Here is a 16,201-nt window from a genome sequence, read left to right as displayed (position 1 = left end):
TTTACCTTTACCAAAATTTGAGGATTCATGACTGAAAAAGAAATAGTTATATGAAGTAAAGCCTTTCCTCTACCATTTATTGAATTACAAGTGGGAAAGGTATATGTGTGGGTAGTCTTTATCAGACTTAATCTCTCTCTCTCTCTCCCTCCCTCCCTCCCTCCCCCTCCCCCTCCCTCCCTCTCTCATTCTCTGTGAGTGAGTGTTGCAACTCTGGGGGAAAGGTATCCTGGCTGCTCAGGGGAGTCAGGCGATACCTGGAGTTGGGGTGTGATGGGGGATGGTCTTCCCAAGCAGGATATAGCAATCCTGCTCCTCTCCTGGAGAGCTGCTACAGCTGAGCTTTGCTCAGCCCCCACTTACGGGGGCTTCCCAGCAGAGCTCTGTTTCTTCTCCGGCCTAAGATGTTGCTTCTTTAGTTCCACTCTGCTAAAGGGGAAACCCCTGCAGAAATGTACCTACCTCCTCCGGCAAAAAGTTGTTATTTTTTATGCTCCACCTTGCACAGTCCCCTAAGGGACATCTCAGCAATCTTCTCTGCACCAGTGAATGAAGATCTTCACACCCAAGACTTTTGAGAAAGAGATTTATTTGGGAAGTATTGAAAGCTATCGGGGTCCAGCCCCTCGATAGCCTTCACCCAGAGTTCCAGAAGAGATGTTACCGGCAGTGGATTAATCTGAGAAATTCACGAATAAATCTACACACATGAAACTCTTTAGTCCGTTCACTTTATTTTTCTGAGTCTCTCTCTGCACAGCTTCTTTTCTGCTCTCATGTCTAGCCCTTTCTTGCCGGATTTCTCTCTACATTTTCTGCTGTATCCTCTAAGTGCTATCTTAATTCCTTCATCTAGTTCTGCCCCATCCAGGTTTTTATCCATCTAGTTCTTTCCCATCTTAGCTCCTCTCCCATCTCACCTCTCATCCTGTTTTTCCTTATCTTGTTCTTCCCCACCTGGCTCTTCCTCGTCTTCCATCTTGTTCTTCTAATTCTCTCTTCTAGTCCTCCAATCTAGTTCTCCTGCCATCTAGTTCTTTCCATCTCAGTTCATTCTTCTCCAGTTCTTAACCATCTAGCTCTTCTATTCTCTTTTTTCTTCTCCATCCTATCTGTGAAAATAAAACTGCCTTTATCCCTTTGGCCCTTATCTCTCCAAGCTATCTCTGCTCCCACCGTTTCTGGCAAGTGTGCTCAGTCACTAGGCAACTTGGCTAGGCAACTTCTGCCATAGCTAGATGTATCTGTAAATATGAACCCTTTGGTTCTGAGTTAATTGTTAAGGGTGGATCTAAAACCAGAGATAAGAATTTGGAAAGGAGAAAGTTAAGCTTGATTAGCACATCCGCCAGGCCTTCTCAGATAGTCTGGATGCTTAACTCTGTTCTTCAAGAATCTGTGAGGTATCTCAGATAGATACTTTCCTCCATCCGAGGATAGTCCTGGCCAGATGCTGCTAATGACGATAATTACAGAGGGGCCTGAAATTAGGGATTCTGACTGTGTCTGGTGTAGCACAGTTGGAGAAAGTTACACAAGTACTTTCATTGTAGAGGGGACATTGTGCCCAATGGATGATGGGAAAGCTACAATAGCACACGAGAAATTCATAGCAGGAAATGGCTAATAATCCAAAGCCAATATCACTAAGACTCCTTGAGCCTTGGCCTCAACCTCTGGAAGAGTTCTTAATTCTTCCAGGTCTAGTTTTGTCATAATCAGCTGAATTCCTACTTCATATATTTTTGCAGCCTGCAGCAGGGACGGAGGAGTCCAGGAGAGCGGCTGCCTCTACCAGGGTGGGAAAGAACAGCCCACAGCTGAACAAGCAGTAGGTTTAGATAGGATTTCTTAGGGGTGGAGTTTCTCCAGGGGGAAGATTTTCTGGCCAGAGATTGGTTTTGTGGATTAGGGGCAGAGATGGTCCTGATTTCAGAGCCAAACTGTGTTTCTTTCACTGGCCTTTTTAGCTTTTTGGCTCTAATTCTTAGGCCAGGGCCTCTCTTTTTCACTGGCTCTGATTCTAGGGACAAAGTGTGTTTCTTTGGCACTGGTTTCAGAGTCAGGGCATGTTTCTTTAGTTCTGGGTTCAGAGATAAAGTGTTTCTTTCTCTGGCTGAGGTCCCAGATCTAGGCTATGTTTCTTTCACTGGTTCTGGGCTCCAGGGTCAGGGTGAGTGAGTTTCTTTAGCTGGCCCCTTCTCCCCCGACCCCCGCCTCCCCTCCCTCCTTTCCTGCCTGTCTTTTTGTCTCTTTGAGACAATGTTTTACTTTGTAGCTCTGGCTGGACTGGAACTCACTATGTAGACCAGGCTATCCTGGAAAACAGTGATCTGCCTGCTTCTGCCTTCTAAGTGCTGGGATTAAAAATGTGGGCCAGCCGGGCGGTGGTGGCGCACGCCTTTAATCCCAGCACTCGGGAGGCAGAGCCAGGCGGATCTCTGTGAGTTTGAGGCCAGCCTGGGCTACCAAGTGAGTTCCAGGAGAGGCGCAAAGCTACACAGAGAAACCCTGTCTCGAAAAACCAAAAAAAAAAAAAAAAAAAAAAAAAGGCAACATAAAAGCAATGGGATATTTGACACCACATTTGATAACCTGATGTTATCAATATCTGATTTGAGGGAAGTAGTTACAATCCTCAGTGTTCATCAAATATCTTGGTTCTACTTTTGGTGTGCTTCATTCTTGAAAATAGTGGCTCACAAATGTAGGTACTGTCCAAAAGCTATGATATTAGTAAAGGCATGACTGTGGAGACATTTGTCTCTGAGAAGTAGGACATATGAAATTATAGTCTTCAGTCCACACAATACTCAACCACAGCTGAAACAGGCATTGGAAGTCTAGAGCAAAGAAAACTAGTTCTTCTATAGGATCTGGGTTTGGATTTTAGCACCCGTGTCAGGCAGCTCACAACTGCCTATAACTCCAGTTTCAATGAATCTGGCACCCTCTTCCTCGGGTACCCGAATACACATGGCATATGCGCGCACGCGTGCATGTGTGTGTGTGTGTGTGTGTGTGTGTGTGTGTGTATTTGTGTGTGTAAGATGAAGTGCTAAACGGTCTTATTAATAAAAAAAGCCAGCAGCCAGATATTGGGGTTAAAACCAGAGATCAGAAAAGCAGAAAGAAGCCAGCCACATTCTCACCACTTGGGGATCCTCAGCCAAAGAGACCTACTTCCTGTGTACCCACGCCTATATGCCTTTGTGTTCTGCCATCTCATTTCCTCTCTCCGCCCAGCTACATCACTTCCTTTTCCTGCCCAGCTCTGTCAGTTCCTGTCTGTCTATACAGACCTCTAGACCTTTATGTTAATGCTGGGATTAAAGGTATGTACCATCATGCCTGGCTCTATTCCCAGTGTGGTCTTGAACTCACAGAGATCCAGGTGGATCTCTGCCTTCCAAGTGATAGGATTAAAGGTGGGTGCTACCATTGCCAGACCTCTATGTTTACTATAGTGGCTGGCTTTTTCCTCTGATCCTCAGATAAACTTTATTGGGGTACACATAAAGTATATATATATATATATATATATATATATATATATATATATATATATATATATATGGGTTGAGACAGGGTTTTTCTGTGTAGCCTTGGCTATCCTGGAACTCACTCTGTAGACAAGGCTGGCCTAAAACTCAGAGATCCACCTGCCTCTGCCTCCCAAGTGCTGGGATCAAAGGTGTGTGCCACCACTGCCTGGCAAAATATATATTTTTTAATCAGTGGGCCAGGCAAAATATGGTGTCACACATCTTTAATCCCAGCACTAGGGATCAGAAGCTGGTAACGTTGGTTATCAAATACTCATGTAGCTTTTGGAGGGTTTGTTTTGTTTCTAGACAGGTTCTCATTATTTAGGTCTGGCTAGCCTGGCTAATATGTAGATCAGGCCTCAAACTCAGAGAGATACCCCATCTTTGCCTCCCAAGTGCTGGGATTAAAGGTGTGTGCCACCATGTCTTGCCAGCTTTAGGATTTTTGATTGGTGAATTCAATTGATCTTATTAAAATGGAATGGGTGTGCACACATACAGGACCTAGTGACTGGAGATGACTCCATTCTTGGCTTGTTTTTGCTTTCTATAATACAGGTAGTTACTTTTTTAAAAGTTCATTTAAGAGACCAGAGAGGTTGCTCAGCAGTTGAAAGCACTTGCTGCTTCTCCAGAGAACTTAAGTTTGGTTCCCAGCACCCACACGGCAGTTCACAACTGTCTTGTAACTCCAGTTCCAGGGAACCTAAATGCTTTCTTCTGGCCTCTTAGGGAACCAGGCACACACGTGGTACATATACATACATGCGGGCAAAACACTCATACACATAAATAAAGACCTTACTTTAAAAAAAAAAAAAAAAAAAAAACCTTTGAAGATACAGCAGTTGAAACACCACACTCACACACCCCTTACATGCAAGCCCTGAAACAAAAGACCCCAAACAGTAACACAGACAGAAATGGTCACTCTCTAAGTAAAATAGCCAGGCGGCCCTTAATCCCAGCATTCAGGAGACAGAGGCTGGCAGATCTCTGAGTTGGAGGCTAGCCTGGTCTACAGAGCTAATTCCTTGACAGCCAGAGCAACTCAGGGAAACCCGGTCTCCAAAATCCAAAACCCAGAAACAAACAAAAAACAACAAGGTAAGGCCGTCACTCTACACACCCGCAGTGACTCCAAGTCTGGTGTCACACACTCAAACTTGTAAGGATGTAATTTCAAATTCAGAACCTCAGTAAGCTGACAGAAGCCAACCCCCGTTGGTGCGCACGCGCAATGGTGTGCCGCAATAGTAATGCACATACCACACACGCAGGCATTCCATCACTGTCACGCCCTTGCAGAGCCTTACCATCGCCTCTCACAGACCAACCCACACCCGGGAACTCGCCTGGGACAGCTTACAGTTCCCTGCGCTCTCGCGCTTGCCGCACATCTTGAAGCACAAGCGCAAAGTGGAAAGGGTTGCGCCGCAAAGCACTCTGGGGCTGGTAGTTCTCGGGTCGGATTCAGCAGCTAGTTGAGAGCACCGGGGGCAGGCGTCAGCCCTCCCGCTCGCACGCGGGGACGTCACGGGCCTGGATCACAGAGCGTGTTTCCATAGCCTGTGGCACCGGGAGGTGAGTTAGGCTGGGCAGGAGCAGGAGGTGAGGGGCCGGCTGGAGATGGAGTGTGACGAACCGTGTGGGGACCCAGTGGACACCGCGAGGCGTGTGTGTGTGAGGGAATGTGTCAGTGTGTTGTTGTGCACAAGTATGTGAGAGGCTCCAGCTGTGACAGTGTGTTATCTTGTGTCACTGTGGGTGTGCATGCCTGTATTCGTTTCTTGTGTGTGACTGACAGGAAAACCGAATGCTTGTGATGGTTTGTGATGTGCTACTGTGTGTTTACGTTTTCCAGAGAGCCAACTGTGACATTATGTGTGCCTGTTTCTGTGTGTTTACATGAACTGTGTGCAGTTCTGCGTGTGACTGGGTGAGAAACTGAGTGTGGTGGGATCATGGACCTGATGGCCTGGGATCTACTTTGTGGTTATGAGGTGCAGGGAAATTAAAATTACTTGCCCAGCTTCACGAGGATAATGAGTGGTAGAACCAGTACTCAAACACAAGCAGTTGGCTCTAGGCTTCTTGCTTTAAAAAAAAAAAAAAAAAAAATTAGTTAAATTTTTTTCTTTTATGTGTCTGAGTATTTTACCTGAATGTTTGTCTGTTCACCATTTGAATGTCTAGTACCCTGGGAGGCCAGAGGACGGTGTTAGATCCCCTGGAACTGGAATTACAGATGGTTCTGAGCCACCATGTGGATGCTGGGAATAGAACCCTGGTTTTCTGGAAGGGCAGCCAGTGCTCTGTCTGTTGATTCATCTCTCAGACACCTACTTCGTGCTTCCAATTAAAAATCGTTTTGTTTCCTGCTCCCCAACACACATATTTTGAGGGTTAAAAACAGGAGGATGTTGGAGAGAATTATCTCTGGAACTAGGGAATTTTAGGTCATGGAGGTTTGATATGGACGTTTCCCTTCAGTCTGAATTACGGAATGGAGTCAAAGACATTGTCGTGAGAACATACTGAAACTGGTTTCTTTCAGGGAAGGAAAGTCCATCTTCTTCCTTGTAAGGTCACTGAGTTGGACATCTTAGTTTGTCCATGTCAAAAATTATGTCATTTTTGGTACTGAGACTTAGTCTATAATTCTTTTAATGGTGAACCAAGTAAGCTAAGTTTTTGGTTTTGACTTTTGCATTTAATAAAGAAAAATGTTCTCATTTCATTTTCAACTGTGAAAATAGAATACAAACAATAAAAGATACTGTGCACTAAGTGTGTTGGCTCCTGCAGTTTTAACTATGTGGAAAGAAAGCTTCTGAATGATTTGCCTAATGTCATATACCAAGGACAGGAGTTGAAGAACTTTGGTCTAGAAGCTATACAAATCTGTCTTTTCCATTACACATTTTTTTTTGCAAAGACTGATGCTCAATTCAAATTTAGAAACATGTCACCAAAAATATGTTTATCTGATGTTCATCAGATATGTTTATCAGATATGATATCTGATACAGATATCAGAATAGAACAGAAACTTGAAAGCAGTTCTTTTAGGCAAGTGCCATTTAAGGTCCTTCCAGCTGCCAGCAAGAATGCAGTGATTTTCCTCTCCGGTTGGAGAGGATTTTTATAGACTATTTCAAGTTGAATTACATTAAGGAAATGACATTCCTCAAGACAGCTGGCTGCTGCTGTATATCCGGAATTCTAGGTCAGACTCAACTCTCCCATTTTCAGAAGACATGTTGGCTTTCAGAGGTCTGGGATGCTTCCAGCTGCACAGGTTGCTGTGGCAGTGTCTCACTCAGGCTGGTTTTCTGTGGCACAATTAAGATGACAGTTGCCGTTTCTGAAAATGCTGATGTAAGGGACATATCACATCAGTCCTCAGATCTTGTTGAATATTTTCCACTCAGACATCACAGCTTTTTTAAAGAAAAGATTTCTTTCTATTTATGTGTATGTGTGCTTGTAGGTATCTGCCTGACAAGCTTGCTGGGAACCAAGCTCTGGTCTTCTAAAAGAACAGGAAGAGCTCTTAACCCACAAACTGTTTCTCCAGCCTATTTATTTATTATTGTTATTTTTTAATGAAACAGGGTCACATCTTACTATGTAGACCAGGCTGGCCTCAAACTTACAGAGATCTATCTGTCTCTGCTACTCAAGTACTGGGATTAACAGTGTGTGCGACCTTGTCCAGACATCATTGTAGCTTTTTGAATGACCAACTTTGGAAAAAATATTTCATGTATGACTATACTGTATTCCATAACTTCTACTCTTCCTTCCCCTCTTCAGTCCTCTCACGCTCCCACTCTTGAATTCCTGACCTCTTATCATTATTGTTATATGCAATCACACACACATACAACCCAGCGAGTCCATTAGTGTTAGGGCTGACCTCTTGGGATTGGATAGCCTGCCATATCTGAAGGAAGCTTATTCTACCTTTTTCAATGGCCTTTGATAGCCTGTAGCTCTGCGTTTGAGGGAGAGGTCTTGTGAAATTTCCCACATCTACATTGTCATGTTAACTGGGATGAGAAAGACCAGCTTTTAAATCATGCTTCATTTGAACCCTTAGAAGGCAGCTGGAGAGACAGCTCAGTGGTTAAGAGCACTTGTTCTTACAGAGGATCCATGTTTGATTCCCACGTCACACCTCAAAACCTAAACTCTAGTGCCAGAGCACCCAACAGCCCTCTTCTGCTCTTCTTGGGCACTGCAGATATGATGCACAGGTATACATACATGCAGGCAAAACCTCCATACACATAAAATGTGAAGGAATTTTTTAAATTAGAATTGGTTGCTTAAACTTCTTGAACATCAATTTTACTTATTATTAAAATGAGGATAGTAATACCTACCATTTCAGTTTCTGAAGCTTACATAAGGTTAGCATGAGCAACATGCATAATGTCACTATGTATATTACAGGATACACAATATGGCTTATATTGACTTATACAACAATTCTGAGCACCTACAATAGCTCTTGCATTGTTCTACTATTAAAATGTACAAGAGAGCCAAAGAAATCCTAGCTGTCTTAGATCTTGCAATCCTGGGTTGGAAGACAAAAAATAAAATGTGTGGGATAAATGGTAAGAATAAAAATAAATCGGGGCTGGAGATATGGCTTAGAGGTTAAGAGCACCGACTGCTCTTCCAGAGGTCCTGAGTTCAATTCCCAGCACCCATATGGTGGCTCACAACCATCTGTAATGAGATCTGGCACCCTGTTCTGTATACATAATAAATAAATAAATCTTAAAAAAAAAAAAAAAAAAAAAGAGGCCGGGCGGTGGTGGCGCACGCCTTTAATCCCAGCACTCGGGAGGCAGAGCCAGGCGGATCTCTGTGAGTTCGAGGCCAGCCTGGGCTACCAAGTGAGTTCCAGGAAAGGCACAAAGCTACACAGAGAAACCCTGTCTCGAAAAACCAAAAAAAAAAAAAAAAAAGAATAAAAATAAATCAAGATTGAGACTAGAGAAATGGCTTAGCAGTTTATGAGCCCTTGCTTCTTTTCCAGAGGACCTGGGTTCAGTTCCCAACATCCATGTCAGGTGGTTTACAGATCTCCTGTAACTCCAGCTTCAGGGGATCTGATGTCCACTTCTGGCCTCTATTGGCACTCACACACATGTACCAGGCAAACAGACACATGGTTACATACACATTAATAAAAAAATAATAAATCTTGCAAACTACAACAAAATCAGGGGGAAAGTAGTGACCAGAAGGAATTCTGTGTAGATAAAAATAATTCAGCAAAGTCCCTCTGTAGCCACAATAATACAGGTAGGAATAGAGAGATAGTGAGTCATGTTGATTCCTAGGAGAAGGGAGATTCAGACAAAAAGAAAAGCAAAAGCAGAAACCACAAGTGGTCTCCATAGTGTTTGAGTAGCAGCAGGGAGACCTTTGTCTGGAGACGGGGGACAAAAGGGAGAAGGGTAGGAGATGGGATCAGAAGCATGGCAAGGGCTGGACCGTAACTTGCCATGTCGGCCATAGGAAAGGCTTCATTTTTGTTGGATTTTGGCAACATATCCTTAATATAAGTCAAGACTCCTGTGATTGACTTCAGCATGGCCTTTTCATCAGATATTGGAAAAAGTGAGTTGTCCCACACAAGGGGGAAGTGAGGATAATAAAAGAACAGGAGTCCTGTCTTTGTGATTCTCACATGGGAAACAGAGCACTTTGTCCTCAGAGGGCCGTGGTGTGAATCCTAATTGGTCTTAATAATAAAAACCCAGAGCCAAATATCAGGGTAAATGCTGAACGATCAGAGAGACAAAGGAGCAAGCCACAGCCACCTCTTACCTCGCCAACTCCTCAGCCTGAAAGGGGTGAGTTCCTGTCTCCTCCCACCTTATATTCCTCTCTCCACCCAGCCATATCATTTCTTGTCTCTACCTCCCTAGTGCTGGGATTAAAGGAGTGTGCCTCCCAAGTACTGGTATCAAAGATATGAGACCCCAAGTGCTGAGATTAAAGATGTGCAGCACCACAGCCTGGCTCTGTGGTCAGCTAGTGGCTGGCTCCACACTCTGATCTCCAGGCCAGCTTTATTTGTTAGAGCACAAACAAAATATCACCACATTTCCCTTTATCTGTCTAAAATTTAAAAAGGTTATAAGAGAAACTATATACAATAAGTGCAATGACTATATACAATATATACAAGCAATACATACATCAACAATGTCTAATCCATTAACAATTGACAAATTTAGAGAGAATACTCCGTGTATCTATCCCATCTTAGTGAGTCCAAAAGGTTGTACCTAATTCACTTTCTATTCTAACTTGCATTACCAAAATTATCTTTTAATGTCTCTCAACCCTATACACTTTACACCTCTTTAGTAAATTTCTTTCCTGAATTTGGTAACAAGGAAAACTATAACTATAAGTCTTCAACTCCATCAGAGACCTGAGAAGGAAATAATATTACCTGAGTAAGTAGGAAGTGCAAGCAAGTGACTTCCAAAAAATGTGAGAAATGCCAGAAACATCTGGCTGCCTGGACAGTCACCCAAGTTTCCTCTGCAACATTGGGGCATCCATCTTTGGCCTACAGGCCTAGAATATCTGACACAATTCTCTTTGAAGTATGATTTTCTGAAGGGCTGTCCTACCTTGTCTTGGCAAAGTTCAATAGTCCTTTCTTTTGTGTCCTGCTTGTCCCATTTGGAGAGCATACTGTCAGCAGTCGAAGCAAGGGCATTTTCTTGCCCAGTAGCTAACTTTTGCCATAAAAAAACTAAACTCCATATGGAGTTTCTTTGATGCCTATCATCTCTGAAGCAGATTGGTGCTGCCATGAGCAGGCATGTCTCATTGTCATAAAAAAAAAGAACCTATGTTATTAAAACATCTTAAATGCCATATTCTGTAGATCTCCGAAGTGTTTGAAGATGACCTGTCTATCTAAAATATATCTCTGTTTAATCATCAAAACATACCTAATAACCTAATATGAGTACAAGTTTTAATTGTAATGGTGACTAACTACTAACCTGCATTTCTTTATTATCCTAAATGGTTTGTAATAACAACTTTCAAGGATTAGAAATTTGCATTATATTGTTAAATGAGTTGCATAGGTACAATACCTTGAACAAGAAATGTATGTACAGTATGTTCTAACAAAATAATCTCAAATTTGTATCAATATATAAAAATCCATATTAATGTAAAATATTTAAAGCTAGTAGTTGCTTTTTTGGTTTAAAAGTAGATTCAATAATCTACCTTTTTTTCCTGTCTCTATACCTCCCTTTTTTCTTTTCAGAGTAGATTCAATAATGTACCCTTTATCCTATAATTTCTATACCCCCCTTTTCCTTTTTTTTTCTTTTTTTAATCATTGCCAATAACAACTTGTAACTAGTCACCCTAAATAATGACAAATATCCATAATCCACTGAATGACCAAAAACCACCCACTCCACCTCTTGGGAATGTGGGCATCGTGTTCTTAAGTTTACTTCCTGTTGTCTGGCGGTAACAGCATCTTTAGGGGATCCTGAAAGAAAAATTTGGGTTAATTGTCAAGTCCTGGGAGAGGTAGCTGAATCATTTGTTGTTGAGTCTCTGTATAATGGGAAAATGCAGAGCTTGTCTCAACTCCTGGCTAGAGTAGTCTGTAAGGCTGGGTCATCTCAGCTAGCCATGTCAAAATTGTCCTGAGCAGTTTGTCGCCCAAAGCTGATCTTTGGGTGATGATTGTCAGCTTAGGGTATTACCATAGTCCTGATGGAATCATCATTATGGGGTCCCATCCTCCTTTTGGAGACTTCAAAGGTCACTGTTAGGCATGGTCATAGTTCATTGCAGAAAACTTAAACATTTTAAATGACATATGCAGCAGATCTCAAGAGATTAAAGGATCAATATTTGTTATGTACATCCAGAGTCTGCATGCTTATGTTGTGTGTGGGGTTCTGGAGCACAGAAGAAGGTATTAGATGCCCTCCTCCATTACTCTTCACTTATTCCTTTGAGGCAGGGTCCCTCCCTGAAACTGGAGCTTATGTTTTCTCAACTAGGCTGGAAGCCAGCAAGCCCCAGCAATCCTCCTGCCTCTACTCGCCTTGGAACAGAAGTGAATGTGGATTCTCTGGTGTCTAACAAGGTGTGACTTTTGGCTGAAAGCTATACCACACTCAATACAGTTATAGGCCTTTTCTCCTGTGTGTTTCCTCATACAAAGAGTAAGAGATGAGATCTGAGGGATTAATAGAAATGGGTTAATTTACTATAAGAGCTAGTTATCTCAATTTTCTTAAGGTTCCCCCAAAGATACTAGCATCCCAAACAACAAGAAGTAGTCTAGAAAACAACACCCACATTCCCAAAATATTGGTTTGGTATGTTTGTTATCATTTAAAGGGGGTTGGTGACAAATTGTTATTGGTCATAGTAAAAAACAAAAACAAAAAACAAAGGAGTTAAATTCAAAGATCTCTTTCTAAAAGAAAAAAAGGATATAATCAAAAATTATGAGATAAAAGGGTAGATTATTGAATCTACTTTAATCCAAAAATCAATGATTAACAATTAATTTCAAAGCATTTTATATTGATATGGATTTTGGTTTATTGATACAAATTTAAAGTTATTTTTACTATATTATATGTCTGTTTCTACTCTTATTGTTGGGTATAGATAGTGCTTATGCAACTCATTTTAAATGTAATGTATAATTAAGAAATAGATTAATAGTCATCTATGATAGTCAAATTTATATTCATGTTAGGTATGTTTTCAAGGTTGTACACAGATATATTTAGATAGATATATGGTCTTCGAACACGTTAAAGACCTACAGAATATGGCAATTTAATATGTTTGCTAACCTAAGACTTTTCATTGTAAGCAGAAGTTTCTGCCCCACCAGCAACTCCCAAATACCCAGCAGCCACTTCCCAAATAATGGACTCAGAGGCTTAATATTACTAATTAATGATCAGCTGGTAGCTCAGGCTTACTACTAACTAGCTCTTACACTTAAAATAACCCATAGTTCTCATATATGTTTAGCCACGTGGCTTGGTACCTTTTCTCAGTTTGGCAATCTCATCTTGCTTCCTCTGTGTCTGGCTGGAGACTCCTGACTCTGCCCTTCTCCTTCCCAGCATTCTCAGTTTGGCCACTCCACCTATACTTCCTACATGGCTACTGGCCTGTCAGCTTTTTATTAAAGCAATTTGAGTGACAAATCTTTACAGTGTAAAAGAGGATAATTCCACAGCATTCCCCCCTTTTGTCTAATGAAAAAATGAAGGTTTTAACATAGTAGGATTATATACAACAAGAAGTTATTGAGTAAGAATTATACCAACACTATCTAATCCATTTTCACTTGGCAAAATTAAAGAAAATGCTCTATTACCTATCTTATTTTGGTGAGTCTAAAGTTTCATATCTAATTATAACTAAAGAAAACTATAATTATAACTATTTAGTCTTCAACTCCATCAAAGACCCCAGAAGAGTGAAATGTTACCTAATGACAGGGAACTCAGGCTGCCTGGACAGTCCACAAAGTTCCTCTGCAATGTTGGGGCATCCAACTCTGGCCTACAGGCCTAGCATGTCTGACATATTTTCCTGTGGAGCAGGGAATTCTGAAGGATTTTCCCTTGTCTTGGCAAAGTTTTGCAGTCACCTTTCTTGTGTCCTGCTGGTACAGTGTGGACAGTAACTGTCAGCAATTGAGGCAAGGGCAGTTTCTTTGCCCACATGGCCAGCTTTTGCCATAAAGAAAACAAACTCCATATGGAGTTTTTTCAATGTCCATCATCTCTGAAGTAGATTGGTGCTGCCAGGAGCAGATGTGTCTCACTGTCAAGAAAAGTCTAAGTTCCTAAAACATTTTAAATGCCATACTCTGTAGGTCTTTGAAGTGTTTGAAGATTGCCTATCTGAAATATCTCTCTTTATGACCTTGAAAACACACCTGACTATAAGTTCGCTATTATAGATGACTGTTAATCTGTATTTCTTAATCATGTTACATTTTTAAATGAGCTGCATAAACATAATATACTAAATAAGAGTAGAAATATGCATACAGTAAAGCAAAATTAACTTTAAATTTGTATCAATAAACCAAAATCCATACTAATGTAAAATATGTAAGATTAATAGTTTTTTTAAAGTAGATTCATAATCTACCCTTTTATCCTATCATTTCTATGTCCCCCCTTTTCTTTTAGATCCTTTAGAACCCTGAATCTAACTCCTTTGTTCAGCTTTTTTCCTATTAGCCATAACAACTTGTAACCAATCCAACTAAACAATGACAAATATTCATAATTTAGTGTTGGGGATGTGGGCATAGTTCTCCAGACTACTTCCTATTGATTGGAGGTGCTAGTAATCTTTGAGGGACCCTGAGAAAATTTAGGATTATGGTCAAGTCCTGACTAGAGTATTCTGTGTGGCTGGATCATCTCAGCCAGAAACCTTGAAGCTGTTCTGGATGCAGAACTCAGAGGAAACTGTAATAGAGGTGTATTGAAATGTTGGATCATCTGGGCCATTCATTTTTATTGGTGTCTAGTCCCCTTGTTCTGAAATATATATGTATTAATATAAATATAAACTGTGTTTTGTACACAAGCCAGCCAAAGATAATTTTTTATTTTATGTTTGAGCAGGTGAACTATATGTCATGTGTCTTGTAGTTACTTTAGGTTTATTTTCTCATGTCTATAATTGGGATTTCAGGGGGTCTTCCTCGATCAAACCTGAATTTTCTTAATCCAGAATGAACCCATAGTCTCTCATTTCCTGTGGGGAAAAAAAACATAACCTCTCCCCCAAAGTGACATATCTTTTGACTTAAATTTTGGAATCAAGATATATTTTTAAATATATAGGTTGATTTAATCCAGCAGCTTCCATATTCAAATGTCTCATAGCAGTCAAAAAATTTAAAAACAACATAATATACATAATTCAGACTCTCTGTGCATTTTCCATTCTCATGTGGCTCATTTCCTTTATATTACTCACTCCCCTTTCTAAGGACTTTATTATTTTAAATCTATATGTTTAAGGCTGTATATGTTCTTTACACACATTTTTTAAACACACTGTAACCCATTTAGAGGTTTTTTTTCCATCTGAATCTGTCTTTATCGTACATCTGTAATCCTCTTTTTCTGTATGAGCAAAAGCTAAATCTGCCACGCAGTGGGCTGCAAGGCTTGGAGGCGCCTCTGTGTGCTGTGGTGGGAATCCAGCATGCTGTGCTCAAGAACACATGCAGCTTCCAGGGAAAGAGACATGAACAATGAAGCTGCTTTTGGCTTCATTCCTGTGTATCTAGAACCCTTTCTTTTAAGCTCTTTCAGGCTTTATGTGGATGTATGTGCATCATGTTGGAGCACCATATGTAAGTGGAAATTTCTGTCCTGCCAGAAATTCTCCAATAACCATCAGCCACTTGCTAAATAACTGACTCAGAGGCTTAATATTACTTATAAATGCTTAGCTGGTAGTTCAGGCTTACTACTAACTAGCTCTTACACTTAAATTAACCCATAATTCTTATCTATGTTTAGCCACGTGGCTTGGTACCTTTTCTCAGTATGACATTCTCATCTTGCTTCCTCTGCATCTGGCTGGTGACACCTGACTCCACTCTTCTCCTTCCTATCATTTTCAGTTTGACTTTCCCGAATAACTTCCTGCCCAGCTACTGGTCTGTCAGCTTTTTATTAAAGTAATTTGAGTGACAAATCTTTACAGTGCAAAAGAGGATTATTCCACAACATTTCATAACAGTCTGCTCCTGATAGTACCCATTTACTTAAAAGATGATAGGCATCAAAGAACCTCCATATGGAGGTTGCTTTTTTTTTTATGGCAAAAGCTAGCCATTTGGGCAAAGAAACTGCCCTTGCCTCAATTGCCAACAGCATACTGGCCAAACTGGACCAGGAGGCGGCAAAAAAAAAAAAAAAAGTGACTGCCAAACTTTGCCAAGATAGGACAGTTCTTCAAAATTCCCAGCTTCTCAAAAGTATCTGTCAGATATACTAGGCCTGTAGGCCAAAGTTGAATGCCCCAATGTTACAGAAGAACCTACGGTTACTGTCCGGACACCCAGATGTCCCTGTTGTTAGGTAACATTTCACCTTTCTGGGGTCTTTGATGGAGTTGAAGACTAGTCATAGTTATAGTTTTCCTTAGTTATGAAAGAAGGTAAATTGGGTACAGAGCTTTGGACTCATCAGGATAGAATAAATAATATAGTGTTTTCTCTAAATTTGCCAAATACAAATGGACTGAATATAGACACTCAAAAAAGCTTTGTTGAGATCTGCTGAACTTTGCTCCTGCTCTGATGCTGTTACTGGCCCTTGGATCCAGAGGCTGCTAACCCCATCTGGCATTGTGAATAGTTCCTCTCCTTCTCTTCAAAACCAACCCAAATGCAACTGGACCTTTTCTTTAAAATTGAGAGTCAATATTTCCAACAAATAATGTCTTCTGTTTTTCTACTGCTTTCAACTAGGGAAAGAACTATGTAAAAGATAACATGCTTTACAGTTTTAAAACGGGCCTTCAATGTTGTATACTGTTGATCTGCATTATCCCAATCA

General features: G+C 41.0%; 1 long non-coding RNA gene across 1 annotated transcript; it reads left to right on the top strand.

The window, feature by feature from the left end:
• Positions 1-4,391: 4,391 nt before the first annotated feature.
• On the top strand, positions 4,392-6,339 carry LOC128125026 (uncharacterized). The gene is made up of 2 exons (XR_008223084.1): positions 4,392-5,132; positions 5,745-6,339. It is a non-coding gene; the product is annotated as an uncharacterized LOC128125026 (long non-coding RNA).
• Positions 6,340-16,201: the final 9,862 nt, after the last annotated feature.

This window comes from Peromyscus californicus, unplaced genomic scaffold (genome assembly GCF_007827085.1).
Source record: "Peromyscus californicus insignis strain IS unplaced genomic scaffold, ASM782708v3 Scaffold_4__1_contigs__length_199733344, whole genome shotgun sequence".
Lineage (NCBI taxonomy): Eukaryota > Metazoa > Chordata > Mammalia > Rodentia > Cricetidae > Peromyscus > Peromyscus californicus.
This window is presented reverse-complemented; position numbering and strand designations above follow the sequence as displayed.